Source organism: Zea mays, chromosome 1, assembly GCF_902167145.1.
Source record: "Zea mays cultivar B73 chromosome 1, Zm-B73-REFERENCE-NAM-5.0, whole genome shotgun sequence".
In the NCBI taxonomy this organism is placed as follows: domain Eukaryota; kingdom Viridiplantae; phylum Streptophyta; class Magnoliopsida; order Poales; family Poaceae; genus Zea; species Zea mays.
In genome coordinates this window covers 110101135-110117442 of record NC_050096.1, presented here as the reverse complement: position 1 = coordinate 110117442, position 16308 = coordinate 110101135, and positions in this window count along the sequence as shown.

The following is a 16308-nucleotide window of genomic DNA, read 5'->3' as shown; positions in this document are numbered from 1 at the left end:
TCGGGACAGTTAGCAATAAAATGACCAAGCTTACCGCATTTGAAGCATGAGCGCTTTCCCTTGGCTTGGTCTTGCTTGGCTGTCCCTTGCGATCCTTTAGCGCCGTCTTGAATCTTTTGATGATGAGGGCCATCTCTTCATCATTAAGTCCGGCTGCCTCAATTTGCGCCACCTTGTTAGGTAGTGTTTCCTTGCTTCTTGTGGCCTTGAGAGCAAGGGGTTGCGACTCGTTGATCGGACCATTCAAAGCGTCGTCTACGTATCTCGCCTCCTTGATCATCATTCGCCCGCTGACGAATTTTCCTAGAACTTCTTCGGGCGACATTTTGGTGTACCTGGGATTCTCACGAATATTATTCACCAAATGAGGATCAAGAACGGTAAAGGACCTTAGCATTAGTCGGACGACGTCGTGGTCCGTCCATCGCGTGCTTCCGTAGCTCCTTATTTTGTTGATAAGGGTCTTGAGCCGGTTGTATGTTTGAGTTGGCTCCTCGACCCTTATCATTGCGAACCGTCCAAGCTCGCCCTCCACTAACTCCATCTTGGTGAGCAAGGTGACATCATTCCCCTCATGAGAGATCTTGAGGGTGTCCCAGATCTGCTTGGCATTGTCCAAGCCGCTCACCTTAAGGTACTCGTCCCTGCACAAAGAGGCTAGCAACACAGTAGTAGCTTGTGCATTTTTATGAATCTGTTCATTAATAAACATGGGACTATCCGTACTATCAAAGTGCATTCCACTCTCTACAATCTCCCATATGCTAGGATGGAGAGAGAACAAGTGACTACGCATTTTGTGACTCCAAAATCCGTAGTCCTCTCCATCAAAATGAGGAGGTTTACCAAGTGGAATAGATAATAAATGAGCATTAGTACTTTGAGGAATACGAGAGTAATCAAAAGAAAAGTTCGAATTAACCGTTTTCTTTTTCTCGTAGTCATCGTCGTCCTTTTGAGAAGAGGAAGATTCGTCGCTGTCGTAGTAGACGATCTCCTTGATGCGCCTTGTCTTCTTCTTCTTCCCGTCTTTGCGCTTGTGGCCCGAGCCCGAGTCGGTAGGCCTGTCATCCTTCGGCTCGTTGAAGATAGACTCCTTCTCGTTGTTGACCACCATCCCCTTTCCCTTAGGATCCATCTCTTCGGGCGATTAGTCCCTCCTTGAAGAGAACGGCTCTGATACCAATTGAGAGCACCTAGAGGGGGGGTGAATAGGTGATCCTGTTAAACTTGAAAACTTAAGCCACAAAAACTTGGTTAATCGTTAGCACAATAAATGCCAAGTGGCTAGAGAGGAGTCAAAACACAACCACAATAAATCAATCACAGAGATGGCACGGTGGTTATCCCGTGGTTCGGCCAAGACCAACGCTTGCCTACTCCACGTTGTGGCGTCCCAACGGACGAGGGTTGCAATCAACCCCTCTCAAGCGGTCCAAAGACCCACTTGAATACCACGGTGTTTTGCTTGCTTTTTCTCAATCCCGTTTGCGAGGAATCTCCACAACTTGGAGCCTCTCGCCCTTACACTTGAAATTCACAAAGAACACGGAGCAAGGGAGGGATTAGAAACACACACAAGACACAAGAATCAAAGTGTCAACACGCACACAAATCGCAATAAGAGCTCGCAACACAACTCAAAGAGTTCACAACTCCACTAGAGCTCTATATGCTATCACAATGAATCAAAGGCGCGGAATCGATGTCTTGGTGCTTAGGAATGTTGTAGGAATGCTTGGTGTACTCCTCCATGCGCCTAGGGGTCCCTTTTATAGCCCCAAGGCAGCTAGGAGCCGTTGGGAGCAATCTTGGAAGGCTGATCTTGCCTTCTGTCGACTGGCGCACCGGACAGTCCGGTGCACACCGGACACTGTCCGGTGCCCGATTTCCTTCCTTAAATAGCGAAGCCGACCGTTGGCAGCCTGAGAGCCGTTGGCGCACCGGACATGTCCGGTGCACACCGGACAGTCCGGTGCCCCCTTCTAGCCGCTGGCTCGGCCACGTGTCCCGCGCAGATCGTGCGGCCGACCGTTGGCCCGGCCGACCGTTGGCTCACCGGACAGTCCTGTGCACACCGGACAGTCCGGTGAATTTTAGCCGTACGCCGTTGATGGTTTCCCGAGAGCGACGAGTTCGCCTGTGAGCGGCCCACCGGACAGTCCGGTGCACACCGGACTGTCCGGTGAATTTTAGCCGTACACCGCCATCGAAGTCCCGAGAGCAGCCACTTTACTCAAGCCAGCCTGGCGCACCGGACACTGTCCGGTGCACCACCGGACAGTCCGGTGCACCCAGACTCGGCAGACTTTGGCTGCTCGAGCCATCTCTTCTCCAACTCGATTTTTTATGTTTCCAGCACTTAGACACAATACATTAGTCCATAAAACAACGTACTAAGTCTGAGAAACATACCTTTATTCTTGATTTGTACTTTGTCCACCTTTTTACACTTAGGCACTTGTGTTGGACACTAAATCACCAAAACACTTAGAAATGGCCCAAGGGCACATTTTCCTTTCACCTTCTTCTGTTGTCAGCATAGCTTCGCTGTCTCGACTATGCTGCCTTCAGATTTTCCTGGACCATCCTGATATTCTCTTCAACTTCAATCAAAATCTCCGGGCCGAATACATGTCTTTCGCCGGGTTGGTCCCAATGCAATGGAGTTCTGCAATTCCTCCCATAAAGTGCTTCGAGTGGTGAAATCTTCAGACTGGCTTGATAACTGTTGTTGTAGGAGAATTCTGCATACGGTAGCCTCTTGTCCCAACCTATCTTGTCTTGCAAAGCACAAGCTCTCAACATATCCTCAAGAATCTGGTTAGTTCTCTCAGTCTGACCATCTATCGGTGGGTGGTAAGCTGAACTTAATTTCAAGTGTGTACCCAAAGCTTCATGTAGCTGCTACCAAAAGTGAGAGGTAAACTGGGTGCCTCTGTCCGATATTATCTTCTTTGGAATACCATGCAAGCACACAATCTGAGACATGTATAACTCTGCCAACACTGCACTGTTATAGGTGGTCTAAACTGGTATGAAATGGGCCGCCTTTGTTAAACGGTCCACTACTACCCAGATGGAGTCGTAACCAGCTCGAGTGCGGGGCAGACCAACTATAAAGTCCATCCCAATCTCATCCCATTTCCACTGTTGATAAACCCAACGGGTAGAAGGGTGCCCAATCTTTCGATGAGAGATGATGGAGGTTGAAAACTTGTTGGAGAACGACGTTGGCTGCCCGACTACCACAACCAAGATGGTGTGGCGCCTTGAGCGACAGGTACACTGTCTCCTGATAACTACAATTTGGGGTGGAGGTCGACGTTGTGCTATCCGACTACAACAACCACAAGGGTACTGCGCCTTAGCGATAGTTACACCGGCTCCTGTAGTTGCTACTCTTGCCATGCCAAGAATAGCCATGAACCTGATTGCAATCGGGAACAAGCAAGAACAAGATAACAAGCAGACACGCACAGATCTGATAAAGTTAGGGGTCCCGTTTCAAGTATTCGGGTGGTCTAGCCGACACACGCGTTTACAAGGAAGTAGCAAAGGCTAAACTTACATCAAACAAAACTCGAGTTCTTTGGTGGCTGCTAGTTTCTTAAATAGAGAAATAGAAAGAAGGAATTCTGGTGGAGTCATGAAGTTCTCTCGGCAGTTCCTGGATGCCTCAGGTGTAATCTCCCATTAATTCTTGATCCACCAGCAATTAGACGAAGGGAGATTTCCAACAAGTACTTATTTGCATTAAACTACCTTGGGAGTTGGAAGATATGCCCCATTTAAACTTGTACTTGATGCAGTTACGAAATCCCCTCGGGCTGGTGGAGTCATGAAGTTCTCTCGGCAGTTCCTAGACGCCTCGGGTGTAATCTCCCATTAATTCTTGATCCACCAGCAATAAGATGAAGGGAGCTTTCCAACAAGTACTTATTAGCATTAAATAGCCTTGGGAGTTGGAAGATATGCCCTCTTAAACTTGCACTTGTTGTAGTTTCTAAATCCTCTCGGGTGGAGCAGCTTTTATTGCCTTGTTGCCTTCTCAACTCCTAGATGGTTTACCTCCCAAACACCTTAGCATAATAAAGTAATCACAAGGTTTTAGTACCTCATTTAAGGAATGATTAGCTTCAACAACAAGGAACGAGTTCACCTGATAATTAAATTTACGTGCATGGACTCGTTTCACTGGTCCATGATTAAATGGTGAAGGGGTCGCTGGTGTGGTTGTATTGATAGCAGTGATGTCATCATCATCCTCCCCTTCTTGTAGTAGAATCGTCCTTGATTCTAGTGTGTGCTCCTCACCCAAGTATACCTTTAAATCTGATGATGTGGTTGCTTGGTTGGAAATGTTGGAAATATCATTACTTGGTCCCCAATCAACTTCTTTGTTCCTCAATGTCTTCATAGCATGAGCCATTAATATGGTCATATCCGTGCGGGTTATGTTCTCATCATTCTCCCCTTCTTCACAGCAAACCATCCTCGGTTTTGCATCATGATTGATGTTCATGACTAAGCTTTTATCAAGGTCTTTCAAATATAAACCTGAAACTTCTACTAAAGTACATGGAAACAAGAGTTTCTTTTCTTCTTGAGGACATGCCAATATCTTATTTGCACAAAGTGAAGAAACAACATATCTTGATGAAATATAAATTCTATCCACAAGAAATTGTCCTATGTTGTTATACTTGTCAGCAAAGTAAAATATAGCATGATAAGGACAAGGTATAGTTGATCTAGCAAATAAAATATTTTCCAAATTATCGAGCTCAAAAAGATCATCAAACTCAATATAGCCCCAAGTATTTAAAGAAGATAGCAAATTTATTTCTTCAGTTTCGTTTGCAATACAAATGACATGTTCCTTTTTAGCCAAAATGTTTGGTTCATTATCAGATGTAACATGTTCATTTACTAGTTGTGGCCTTAGTACATGTGAATTATTGTCCTACAAATCTTCACTATCATAAGGGTCAGCAATCAGTTCTTCTTGTGATGATGGAAAAACTACAGCTGGTTTCACTATTTTGTGTTCTTGATCAGCATGTAGAGCAGACGCAAAAGAGGAACTATGGCTCACATGTTCAGTGCTTGTATAATTATATAATAGAATCTCATTTTCAGCTTTACATGCAAGCAAAAACAAGTGAGAAATGTGTTTGTATGCTTCATGCATGACTATAGTCTGAATTTCAGAATTGAGTCCTTTCATGAACCTAGTCATGACATCTTCCATGCATTCATCCAAACCAGCAAACATGGTACAAATTTTAAAATCATGATAATAATCTTTCACAGTCCTAGCACCCTGCTTTAAGGTGTCTAATTTAGAAAGCAAATGGTCAGCATAGTATGCAGGAATGAATGCAGCTCTAAAATGAAGTTTGAAGTCTTCCCAAGACTGTGGAACTTTGTTGTGCCTACAAATGTATTTCCATTCCATCAATGCATGCTCCGTTAACACATTAGAGGCAATATAAATCTTTTGTTTTTGAGATAGATCTTGCTCATCAAATTCCTTATCTACCTTGAGCTCCCAATCAATGTATGCATGAGGATCGAATTTACCGGCATATGAAGGCAATTGTTGAATGATGCCTTGAATATAATGTTCGGTTGGCTCAAAAATCTCCATATCACCAGCCATGTTTAGTAAAGACAAGAAACAATAAAAAATATCTTTGATCCTATAAACTACTAGGAATCATTGTTGTAATCTCTCACTCTCAAACTGGTTAAACAAGTTCTTACAAATTCTCACTACGCAATACAGGAGGTACCGGCAAACAGCAAGAACAACAACAACGGTGGCAGCTAGCACAACCTGGTGGTGTTGTAGAAAAATTTGTGGATTTATAAGTAGCTGCAATTTCAATAGTTCCAAGGAATAGCTAGTACCACGTTAGCCACAACAAGTTGAATAAACGTTCCACAATGGGGTTGTGCTGGTCCTAGTCCAAACCGTAATAGAGACGCGAGCCGTTACACAAATAGTATCACCAAAAGCTCAGAACAACAATCTAATTTCTAAAACTATAAAAAGATGGCACACAAACTGCCTTTGTTCTGTTGCACTTACATATTTTATGTACCAAAATTCAGAACTGGTGTTTCTCTTTTTTTTGCATGTGTCTTTTTTGTTTTGCTGATTAGTGCGGCTTTTTTTATGCACTCGCCTTTTGCTTTCTCTTCTTTTTGGTTGAATTGCAGCAAGAGGTCTAAACTGGTGATTGAAACAAGGTGGCGTGAACTCGAAACTCTAGCGATAAGAAAACATTAGACCAACAACTCGACCCAAATGCAGCAACCATGAATTCAACAAGTCGAAAACTAAGTAAAGCAAAGGCTAAAAATGTTTTTAGGTGAATTTCTGCTCTAAATATATCTTTGGGCAAAAGTGGACTGTAGGTAAATAAAACAAGGAAGATGGAGATCTCTCACCGAGCAACCTAAAATTTAATACCACTTGATAAACCCAACGGGTAGAAGGGTGCCCGATCTTTCGATGAGAGATGATGGAGGTGGAAAACTTGTTGGAGAACGACGTTGGCTGCCCGACTACCTCAACCAAGATGGTGTGGCGCCTTGAGCGACAGGTACACCGTCTCCTGATAACTACGATTTGGGGTGGAGGTCAACATTGTGCTATCCGACTACAACAACCACAAGGGTGATGCGCCTTAGCGATAGATACACCGGCTCCTGTTGTTGCTGCTCTTGCCGTGCCAAGAATAGCCTTGAACCTGATTGCAATCGAGAACAAGCAAGAACAAGATAACAAGCAGACACGCACGGATCTGATAAAGTTGGGGTCCTGTTTCAAGTATTCGGGTGGTCTAGCCGACACACGCGTTTACAAGGAAGTAGCAAAGGCTAAACTTACATCAACCAAAACCCCAGTTCTTTGGTGGATGCTAGTTGCTTAAATAGAGAAATAGAAAGAAGGAATTCTGGTGGAGTCATGAAGTTCTCTCGGCAGTTCCTGGATGCCTCGTGTGTAATCTCCCATTAATTCTTGATCCACCAACAATTAGACGAAGGGAGATTTCCAACAAGTACTTATTTGCATTAAACGGCCTTGGGAGTTGGAAGATATGCCCCATTTAAACTTGTACTTGATGCAGTTACAAAATCCCCTCGGGCTGGTGGAGTCATGAAGTTCTCTCGGCAGTTTCTGGACGCCTCGGGTGTAATCTCCCATTAATTCTTGATCCACCAGCAATTAGACAAAGGGAGCTTCCCAACAAGTACTTATTTGCATTAAACGGCCTTGGGAGTTGGAACATATGCCCTCTTAAACTTGCACTTGTTGTAGTTTCGAAATCCTCTTGGGTGGAGCAGCTTTTATTGCCTTGTTGCCTTCTCAACTCCTAGATGGTTGACCTCCCAGACACCTTAGCATAATAAAGTAATCACAAGGTTTTAGTACCTCATTTAAGGAATGATTAGCTTCAACAATAAGGAACGAGTTCACCTGATAATTAAATTTACGTGCATGGACTCGTTTCACTGGTCCATGATTAAATGGTGAAGGGGTCGCTGGTGTGGTTGTATTGATAGCAGTGATGTCCTCATAATCCCCCCTTCTTGTAGTAGAATCGTCCTCGATTCTAGTGTGTGCTCCTCACCCAAGTATACCTTTAAATCTGATGATGTGGTTGCTTGGTTGGAAATGTTGGAAATATCATTACATGGTCCCCAATCAACTTCTATGTTCCTCAATGTCTTCGTAGCAGGAGCCATTAATATGGTCATATCCGTGCGGGTTATGTTCTCATCAACTGTGGAATCTGCAACGGCTGCAACAAACCTGCGGGTCTCTGATGTTCGGCCTTGATCCTCTGACAACTGTCGCATCTGGCCACATACTCTGCTATCTCTCTTTTCATCCCGTACCACCAGAATCTCTTCTTCAGGTCTTGGTACATTTTCTCGCTACCAGGGTGTATAGAATACGCTGTCCCATGAGCCTCCTTGAGAATCAGTTCCCGGATCGAGGTGATGTCGGGAACACACAGCCTATCCTTAAACCATACCACTCCTTCTGCATCTTCACGGAAATATGGACCTTTCCACCAGATCTCGTTGATCTTCTCATCATCATTCTGACCTTTCCTTATGTCTTGCTCTAGAGTGGGCTCTAGCTCAATTGTCACTCCCTGAGTATTGTTCAGAAATCCGAGATTCAACCTGTCAAATTCCTTCGCTAGCTCGAACGGCATCGGGTGAGCGGCCAACATATTGACTTGAGTCTTCCTGCTAAGAGCATCTGCAACCACATTTGCTTTGCCTAGGTGATAATGAATCTCCAGCTCATAGTCTTTGATCAATTCTAGCCATCTTCGCTGCCTCATGTTTAACTCTGACTGAGTGAATATGTACTTGAGGCTCTTGTGGTCTGTGTAGATATCACACTTCTGCCCATAAAGATAATGTCTCAAGGTCTTCAGTGCATGAACCACTGCTGCTTGCTCCAAATCATGAGTGGGGTAATTCTTCTCATGAACTTTCAATTGTCAGGACGAGTATGCCACTACTTTACCTTCCTGCATTAACACGCATCCCAGTCCAGTGTACGAAGCATCACAATATACAGAGAACGGTTTGTGAACATCTGGCAAAACCAATACCAGTGTTGTTGTCAACTTCTGCTTCAACATTTCAAATGATTCTTGGCACTCTGGGGTCCACTTGAACTCAACCTTCTTTGCTAGTAAGGTTGTCATTGGCCTGGCAATCTTGGAGAAACCTTCAATGAAACGCTGATAATAACCGGCCATTCCAATGAAACTCTAGATTCCTCGGACATCTTTCGGTGCTTTCCAGTCCAGAATCGCTGCTACCTTCTTTGGATCTACAGCTAGTCCATCTCGGTTTATAATATGACCCAAGAATAGAACTTCGCTGATCCAGAACTCACACTTGCAAAGTTTGGCATACAACTGGCAATCTCGTAGCCTCTGAAGTACCTTCCCCAAATGTTCCTCATGCTCTTGCTCCTTCTGGGAATATACGAGAATATCATCAATGAGCACCACTACGAACTTGTCGAGGTAGTCTATGAACACACTGTTCATTAGGTACATGAAGTAAGCTGGCGCATTCATCAATCCAAATGACATAACCTTGAACTCATATAGTCCATACTTGGTGATGAATGCGGTCTTCGGTATGTTTGAAGGTCGGATTCTGAGCTGATGGTAACCTAACCTCAATTCTATTTTTGAGAACACACTGGCTCCTCTCAACTGATCAAATAAGACTTCAATTCGAGGCAGGGGGTACTTGTTCTTGACAGTGACTTCATTCAAAGCTCTGTAATCAATGCACATCCTCTTCGTACCATCCTTCTTCTCCACAAATAGCACTGGGGCTGCCCAAGGTGAGGTACTTGGTCTGATGTAGCCTTTCTCTAACAACTCATCAATTTGCTTCTTGAGTTCCACCAACTCTGGTCCGAACACTTGATAAGCTTTCTTGGAAATAGGGATGGTGCCTAGGATAAGCTCTATGGCAAATTCAACTTTCCTTTCAGGTGGCATGGTTGGTAACTCTTCAGGGAATACATCGGGGAATTCTGACACAATCCTAATTGCTTCAATTGGATTGGACTCCTTGTCATTTACTGATAAATGGTGACATGCTCCTTCTTCTAGTTCAGGTAAGTACAGCTTGGTTACTACTTCCTTTCCGGATGGGGACACCAACTTAACTGTTCTCTTGTCACAACTGACAACGGCTTGATTTCTGTGTAGCCAATTCATCCCTAGGATGACATCTAACCCTTGAGTTCCCATTACTACTAGGCTAGCGGGGAAATCTATCCCCCTTATTTCAATCCTTAGATTCGGACAAATCCTATCGAACTGAACTTTCCCCTAACTGAATTAACTCTTAAAGGTGGAATCATTGGTTCTATGGGAATGTTATGTGATTCTACCCAAGATGCAGAAACAAAAAAATGTGTGGCACCAGTATCAAATAGTACTTTTGCTAGGTAGGATTCGACTGGAAACATACCTACTGTCATGTCCTGAGCATCCTGGATTGCTTCGGCCTCCAGGTGGTTCACCTTTCCACGGCTGTAGGCCTGACCACGGACTCCTGGTGCTTGCTGTGGCGCTCCTTGTCTGGCTGGGGCATTGACTACTGGCGGCTGATGAGCTGCTTTCTTTGGACAATTCTTCGCCCAGTGATTTTGTTCTCCACAGTAGAACCATGCACGACCTCCTACTTGTGCTGGGGCTGCTTGGTCATTCTGGTTGGTTGTTGGGGTAGGAAGGCGAGTTGCCTGGTTGTTCTAACACTGGTACTGATTTCCTCCCGACTGGGTGTTCTAACGGTACTGCTGCTGCTGCTGCTGAGGGAACTGCCTCTGGTACTGGTGCTGACGTTGATGCTGGTGCTGGTGTTGGTGACCTTGCTTGAATTGCTGGGGTGAGTTGCCTGAGTAGCGGGGATGACTGCTACTCCTGGCCTAAGGTCCACCAATCTTGCGCTTCCTATCCTCCATCTCCCGACGCTTCCTTTCTATCATGATTGCTCTGTCTATCAAATGCTGGAAGGTGGGGAAAGTGTGGTTCATGAGCTGATAGTGGAGGGGATCAACCAATCCTCTCAGAAAGCGGTACTGCCTCTTGGCATCTGAGTTAACATCTTCTGGGCATAGCATGACAACTGCAAAAACTTATCCATGTACTCATTTACGGACAGGGGACCTTGCTTCTGGGTGAGAAACTCCTCCTTCCTCTCTATCATCAGTCCCTCGAGCACATGGTAGCGACGGAAGTTGTCCCTAAACTCCTCCCAAGTAATGACTTCAGGGTTGGCATGGGTGGCGAGGTAAGACTCCCACCAAGACTGTGATGCTCCCCTCAGCTGTTGGGGTCCATACAACACCTTCTCACGATCATTGCACTGAGCAGTGTGCAACTCACGCTCCATGGTACATAGCCAATCTTCCGCGTCCATGGGATCAGCAGAGTGGGCAAAGACAGGGGGATGGCACCTCATGAAATCTACCCGCTTGTCTCTGGGCACTTGTGGCATCTAAACTTGCACTAGAGGCTGAGGTGGGGGTGGCTGCTACTAGACTTGCTGCATTGCTGCTAAGGTCTAACCAATTGCTTGAACTGCCTGGGTTTGCATCATGAACATCTGCTCAATGGTCATTGGGGGTGGCGGTGGCAAATGCTGCTGTGGGGCTGCCTCCTCCTGGTGTGCCTGCTGCTCTGGCTGAGCACGCCTTGCTCCTCTGCGCCTGTTTTTAGACATCTGTAGAAACCAATCAAATCAAATCTGACTCTACAGTCTTTTAGCATAAGAAAAGATATACAGAAAACTACATAGCACTGAACAATTGATCATCCTCACTGACAACTTCTCAGATAAATAGGAAAGTGGAAATAAATGGATTACCCAACTAAATAACTGACTTTATTAATAACTACACCAAGTTGCAGGGGATACCCACACCTTGGTGACAATCATTACAAAGATCCAACTTCATTACATGTTCATCATGACAAGCATCCAATAAAAGATAACCAAACTAACTCTAACTAAGACTGACTAGATTAAGACACTAAATTAAGCATTATTACAGACTCCAACTCCATCGATCTATGGATCTAAATCTATGTGGGTCCTGCAGTCTGGGGTACCATAGTCGAAGCGACCACGGGGCGGTGAACGGTAAGGGTGTTGAATCCCTACAGGGGTGGGAGAACCACCATCAAGATAGTGGCGTGCCGCGCATTCAGCATGCAATTCCACAACCTCCGCCCGAACCTTACCCAACTCGTCAAGGGCGTGGTCCAACTCTGTGTTGAGCACGGCGCCAGGTTGACCATGCTGCTCAGCCTGGGATTGCCCTCACCAACTGGAGAGACAATCACACCTCCAGCACTGCCTGTCGAACGGCAAGGGTAGTACTTCAGGTCAAGGCCGTCAGCTACCCCGCTAAACAACGAGCAATACTGAGAAAGTGCTCGTCGTGCTGCATCCTGCATGGCTGCCTCGGCAGTGTCCCTCTCAGTAATAGAATAGTGCTCTGATAAGGCCTCTACACCCCGGAGATCATCATCCGGACGGCGCACCAAACAAGTAGCCTCCCATTGGTCCGGGTATAACCCGCGATGATGCTGGTAGACTACACAACGGTACTTGATAGAACAAGTGTGTCGATCGAAAGCCTAACACAACAGGGTATCGAGAGCGTCGTGGAAGTGACACCCGCGAGCAGCGTCATGAGTGATGGGTCTAGCGATCCATCCCTCCGGCTCATTCGAGTGCTCCGTGCCGTGGCTCGAACTGCCACCGACGTCATTGTAGTCTCCGTCTCCGTCAGGGTCTCCTCCAGCAGTCGGGATGCCCTATGGTGGTGCAGGGGCATCTTTGGCTGAGGTGCAGGGGAAGGCGGCCTCTCAGACTCCACTTCCCGCTGAGGCGAGGGGGAAGAGTCCTGCTGCTCCTGCTCCTGGCGTCGGCGCTCCTGCTCCTCATGCAGGCGATGATGCAGTCTCTCCAGGTGACTGGACTGACCTGACATCGTGCGACGCAGTGGATGCTCCGCCAGGCGAGAAGGCAAAAAGGGGATCACAGACTTATGTGCAGTGCACCTGATACGGGCCATCTACAAAAGACATTGTAAGCACAAGAGTAAGAGTAGAACTATGAGACCAGAAAGTAAACAGAAAGAAAATTGAGACAACTTTTTGAGATAAGTAAATAACATAGAGTTGGTCAAGATAACCAACTTTTGAAAAGACTCTAAGGTCAAGGTAAGAGTAGGGATCTATAGTCCTTAGGACGACCATTCTAGTCTAGGTTAGCGGTCCTACAGTCAGCATGGCTTTGATACCACTTATGTCACACCCGGTTTTGGAAGGTAAACCGAATGCGAACCATGTACGTGCCAGGATCAGAACTCAAGTACACAGTGATTACATAATTGGACATCATCACACAATGCTTGAATTAAATAGTGGAAAGGTACTTAATTACATCAAGATGTCCAAGACATCCATAGAGTCTAATACATAGTCATAGGGTTCAACAAAAATATCAAAGTGCGGAGTATCGAAATGTAGAAGATAAGCCTACACAGGCAGCTAACTGGGGAAACTAGAATTCGTCGTAGTCCTAGAACTCCTCAAAGTCCTCCATGTTACCAGCTTCACCTCCTTAGCACTGAGAACAGTGGGGACAACCTGGGGTGGGGTGGTTTGTAAAGCAAGGTGGACTAGCTGTATGTGGAGTTAAGGTTAAGCAGTTGCTTTTAGTTGGTCAAGTTTTATTACTATAAGTAGAGCCAAATTTTAGTAATAACCCAGTTATTACCCAGGAGTACTCCCTCCACGAGGAAATACCAGAGATCAAAATTATAACCATCATTGCTAATCATCATCATAAAAGTAACCAATGTTCTTCTAATCGAAGAGGATCCCAAGGCTGCTCATAACTGTGAGCACGACTGATATACCAGTTTCTAACACTCTGCAGAGGTTGCACACTTTACCCACAAGCCATGATTCCCATTCTGCCCGAGGTTCTAGCCTCCCCATTGATCACTACCAAGGTGACCTAGTAGGGTCTCACTACGTAGCCTTTACAAAGATTTCCTAGAGGACATAGTCGCCCGTTAGGTTTCTCCAGTTTGATAAACACAATACATCTCCCCAAAGGAAGGGTGACTAAGAAAACCAAATCAAAGAACCTCTGCAACCAGCCTCGGCAGAGCAAGTACTGTGCCCGGACCCCATTGACAGCTCTACGGTGAAGCCAACTACTCCTATGGTTCCTCTAATTAATCAGCTAAGGGTGTCCCATTCCACCCTCATGGTTGCACTGTTATCTCGGGTTGTCACTCCCCAAACAGGTCCTTACGGAGAGGCACTCAGGAAACAAACTGAGCCCCCTAAAGTAATCACAAGAACCTCATCGGGACAACATCAACGAATCATAAAAGATCACATCCTGTTCATTGATTAAGTTAAAGCAATAGCATAAGCTAACCATGATTAACCCAAAAAGGTAAACAAGGGTAAGGTAAATACAGACTAGTCAATCCTTAAGTTTCAGTAATGTAATGCGGGACAGTTAATTATAAAGTAAAGTAGGACATGATAGGTCTGAGGACACTTGCCTTCACCAGGTTGTTGCTCAGAGGGATCTTCGGCAACACACTCAGGAACCACGAGCTGCACGTTGTCTAAATAAAGCGAGCATACATTCAATACATTTGGAAAGTAAAAATGAACATCACATCAAACATGTACAAACATTGGAACACAACTCAACAAGAGGTACTACTAAAATAAAGGGGAATAAGATCAAGTTGTAAAGTGGACTAATCTTAATTGGAGATTAATTACTCTCTAAGGGTTGGAACATAGCTTAAAAGGTTAAGTAGTAATTAAACAAAGAAAAGATTAAATTATAAGATGAACTACTCTCCTTTAGGTATTTGATTATCCTATAAGTGTTATCCATAATTACATACCTAATTCTATTTATCTCATTAAGACCTAAAAGTTAAACCCAAAAATGAATTCATGTAATGCATGTTACTAATCTCACAAGATTAAATATATATTTTTAACTCCTAGGTCTTTCATTTTATTTATTTCATTAAATAAATAAATTAACATATACATTAATCCTAAATTCTAAGTGTAAAAATAAAGTACACAGATTACAGTTGGTCATATTTTATTTTAAGAGAGAATAATTTTGTGAACATTTTGCAATTTGAACCACTAAATTTGGAGTTCATATGAAAAAGATATGAAATAAACAAGTTTTAAAGTTTGAAATATGAAATTAGGCCTGGATATGTGATTAAATAAAAGTCCAGGGGGCTATTCAAAAGAAACCAGGGACCTATGCGCTAAAACAGAGGGCGACGGGTTGATTTCCTAAAACCAGGGGGGCTGTTAAGCAAAACTCACATGTGAATGGGTACGGGGTAATCTCAGCCATTGGATCAGAGATCAGCGGCCCAAATTAGATCGCGCGGGCGTGGGTGCGGCTGACAAGCGGGGCCAGGGCGTCAGTGGGTCAGGGCGGGCTGACCAGCTGGGCCCAGAGGCAGTCGCGCGGGTGATGGGGAGAGAAAATGGCGGTCAGATCTAGATCGGAGGGCTGGGATTAGATCTGTCCGGGTTAGCTCTAAACTGTCCGATCTCGGACGAACGACCGAGATCTAACGGCCAGGGGCAGGCATGGGCGTGGTGGCGCCGCTCGGTCCCGCGGCGAGAACTCGCCGGAGACGAGGGGGCTGGCCACAGCGGGGCTCTCGGGGCTTGGGGACTGGCCTGGGCGCAACCAGGGCGATCTGGCGGGTTCAAACATGGGCCTCACGCCGACGCTGGAGCACTAGAGGGCGCTGCACACGACGAGGCAGGCTAACAGCGGCGCGGGGCAACACCGGCGAACAATCGCGCGCTAAACAGGGCAGCAATGGCCAAATTAAGGGCACGGGCAGGTTGCTCACCTCGAGCAGAAGCGCTGGCGTCGCGAAGCAAGGACGGAGGAGCAAGGGCTTGACGGGGCGACGGTGGTGGAGCTCCGACTGCACAGGGGGAACTCCGTTGAGCGCAGACTGGACGCAGCAGGGAGGGAAAGGGCACACCGAAGGGTGTCCCGAGCGGCTGACAGTAAGGCGGAGCTCACCGTGGCACTGGACGGGGCACAGGCGCAACGGTGGCCACAGAACAGGCAGCAGTTGACGGCAGGCGGTGCCGGGTCTCTCTGCACACGTGGGCAGAGCGAGAGAGAGGGCGAGAGGGTTGGGCATAGGGCGCAAATGAGAGAGGAGAGGTGGGCGAGCAGGGCGCGAGGCTCAAAAGGGGCGTGGGGGCGTGGACGTGGCCGGAGAACGCCCAGACGTGGGCGCGTGCACGGCGGGGAGATCGTGGGTGGGAGGTTGAGGACGAGCTGACAGGTGGGGACGGTGGGACAGAGAGAGAGAGTGGGCGTAGGTGGGAAAAGAACGGCGCCGACAGCTCTGGCCCACGGGGCAGCGAGAGAGAGGGAGAGAGAGTGCGCGCTGGCAAGATAGGCTGACAGGCGGGGTCCGCCTGTCAGCGCGGGCGGGCGCCCGTGCTAGCTGGGCCGACTTGGGCTAACTGGGCCAGATTGGCTTTTTCTATTTCCAGGGAATTTCTATTTGCTTTTCTATTTATTTTCTTTAGGGTTTTCAATTCAAATTCAAATCAAGTTTCAAATTCAAACCAAATCAAATATATGCAACAATTCAAAGAATATTTAGACTCAATATGATGCAAC